Source organism: Mus pahari, unplaced genomic scaffold (genome assembly GCF_900095145.1).
Source record: "Mus pahari unplaced genomic scaffold, PAHARI_EIJ_v1.1 scaffold_5842_1, whole genome shotgun sequence".
NCBI classification, from domain to species: Eukaryota; Metazoa; Chordata; class Mammalia; order Rodentia; family Muridae; genus Mus; species Mus pahari.
In genome coordinates this window covers 20,473-23,775 of record NW_018392457.1, presented here as the reverse complement: position 1 = coordinate 23,775, position 3,303 = coordinate 20,473, and positions in this window count along the sequence as shown.

Below are 3,303 nucleotides of genomic sequence, written 5' to 3'. Positions count from 1 at the left end.
TCCCTTTCCCTTTCTCTTTTTCTTTTCTTCTTCTTCTTCTTCTTCTTCTTCTTCTTCTTCTTCTTCTTCTTCTTCTTCTTCTTCTTCTTCTTCTTCCTCCTCCTCCTCCTCCTCCTCCTCCTCCTCCTTCTTCTTCTGCTTCTTCTTTTCTTTCTTCTTCTTCTCTTTCTTCTTCTTCCTCTTCTCCATGTAACTCTTATTTTATGCAGACATCCCATGTATTATTAAATAGTTTCTCAGCTATATGTAGATGGGGTGTGGTCATTCATTAATTTATTTCAAAATAGTTGATCAACTATTTTCATAAATAGCTGCGGATGACTAAATCTGGTATTTTGATCACAGAATTAATATTAGACTTATTTAGATGTACACATTATACATAATACTATGTGGCAGAATCCAAGGCAACAGTGGCTTTTCCAAAGAAATAAGTGAAATATTTAGTTGTGTCTTTACATGGAATCTGACAATACTTTATCCAAAGGAGCTGATGGCATGGCTCTCATTCAGGTGCCATCCAAAAGGGGCAAGGGAGTAATGAACCTGTGGTATTAGAGTAGCTCGTAGAGAAAAGTGAACCAATTCATCATCAGCCTCTCACTGTGAGAGGGCACAATATAATGACTGTTGGTTCTGTAATTTGAATATTGCTTGGGATTTCTGAATTTGTTTGATAGGAATGTGAGACTGAGGCCTGCCTGCTGTCTACACTCTTCCAATGTACCAAGTTTTGAGAGTTTTGTATAGTTTTAGAATAAATGTTCTGTTTAGAATTCCTGCATAAAAACTTCATCACTGAAATAAAGTTTATTAAGAACTTGAAAATATTTTCACATCTAACATTTACTATTCTTTGTCTAAGATAAAAGCCAATTTCACTGAAGTAACATTTTTATTCAAGCCCAATAGTTGTATTTTATCATGAATATCATGAATGTGTTCACAATAGACAGTTCTATACCTTTTACCTTCACAGATAAATTTTTTGTTATGAGTTTCCAGTAGCATCACATAATTTAATTTATTTAAAAATCCAGTAGAAGAATGCGGAACTAAATACCCATGAAAGGAGTTACAGAGACAAAGTTTGGAGCTGAGACAGAATGAAGGACCACACAGAGATTAACCCAACCGGGATCCATACCATGATCAGTCACCAAATGCAAACACTATAGCATATGTCAGCAAGATTTTGTTGACATGACCCTGAAATAGCTGTCTCTTGTGAGGCTATGCCAGTGCCTGGCAAATACAGAAGTGGATGCTCACAGTCATCTATTGGATGGAACACAGGGCCCACAATGGAGGAGCTAGAGAAAGTACCCAAGGAGCTGAAGGGGTCTAAAACCCTATAGGTGGAACAACAATATGAACTAACCAGTATCCCCTGAGCTTGTGTCTCTAGCTGCATAGGTAGCAGAAGATGGCCTATTCGGCCATCATTGGGAGGAGTGGCCCTTGGTCTTGCAAAGATTATATGCCCCAGCACAGGGGAATTCCAGGGCCAGGAAACTGGAGTGGGTGGGTTGGGGAGCAGGGCGGAGGGAGGGTATAGGGGACTTTCGGGATAATATCTGAAATGTAAATGAAGAAAATATTTAATAAAAATTGTTTTTAAAAAATCCAGTAGAAATTAGATTTACTTATTCTTCTTTGTATAAAAAAATGAATTGAAGTTATTATTAGTTTGATTTTTTCTAACTCTTATTAAGATAGAGGGAAAGGATGCTTCAATAAAAAAATTCTATGCACACCAAACTAACTCAAATTTTAGAAATGGTAGCATCTGCAGTTGGTAGCACAGTGCTTTCATATTATTTTGAAGTCCTGGTCCTGTTTCTTCAATAACAACAAAATCAGGTCTTTAAAATAGCATACTTTTCTTATCAAAGTAAAAGTCATCATCACATATTGGAAATAGCATCCATGCTCATTTTTACATGCACATCATTACTTTTACAACTTACTCTTTTGTTATTTTCCATAGTTCATAATATATAACCTAGTGGGTTCTCCATGATGCCTCAGAAATTACCAAATCTATTAGAGATAGAATCCCCCAAAACTGACAAGTGCATTGGAGTGTTCTTTTTCAGTTTGTCTAGTCCTGTGAGGTATGACAGAATTATATTCACCTTAGTTAATGGTGATAAATCAGCATACTCATTACTTGTATGATGTTTCTTCAATAATTTGGGGACTTTTTTTTCCCTGTTTTTGATGTTATTGTTTTTTTATTGGATATTTTATATATTTACATTTCAAATGTCACCCCCTTTCCCAGTTTTCCCTCAAGAATCACACTATCCCATGCCCCCTTCCCTCCACCCCACCTACTCCCACCTCACCACCCTGGAATTCCCCTACACTGGGAAATCAAGGCTTCAGAGAACCAAGGGTCTTTCCCCCCACTGATGCTAGATAACACCATTCTCTGCTACATATGCAGCTGGAGCCATGAGTCTCTCCATTTGTATTTTTTGATTCATGGTTTAGTCTCTGGGCATTCTGGGGTGTGTGCATGAGGGGTGTCTTGTTGGTTGATATTGTTGTTTTTTCCTATGTGGTTGCAATCCCCTTCAGCTACTTTAGTCCTTTCTCTAACTCTTCCATTGGGGACCCTGTGATCAATTCAATGGTTGGCTGCAAGCATCTGCTTCTGTATATGTCACAGATAGATTATTGAGATGCAAATTTCTTCCTTGAATTCTAGAATATTTTGTGAAACAATAAGAGGAGCAGAGATTTAAAAAAATGTAACACAAAGAGGAAAGAGATGAACCAAAGAGTATTGGCAGATGATGCGTTTCTATACAAAGGAGGTTCTAAAGAGTTAAACTGAAAAATTGATATTCTGACAAAAACTTAGAGAAAAGTGGTTATGAAGTTCATTGTTCTCCCAGACAAAATATTGTGGGTGTTAAGTTCAATTGCAGGGGTCAAGCAGACTTTGTCAGACAGCTGAGTGTCTCAAACATGGCTGGAACTGTATGATACTGAGCTTACTTGTGTTCATCACAGGGTACTCTGGTCATTGGAACAATTTTCTCTGAGTCAGTTTTCAGGGCCAGAGCAGCAGTACCAGGCTCCATAGGCCTAGGTGGTTTTGTCCATGAAGTTTCTGGATACCTGAGAGGTAAGCTAGAGCAAAAAGAGTTTTGTTCAAGTCCAATGTCATCTCTCAGTGGAGCAGGTGAATATGTAATGGAATCTCTGCAGCTGTAAACCAGGGTGAGGATATAATTTGTCTTTTCTCAAACTGTCTTACCTTTATAGAGTTGTAGGAGAGTGGCTGTTACA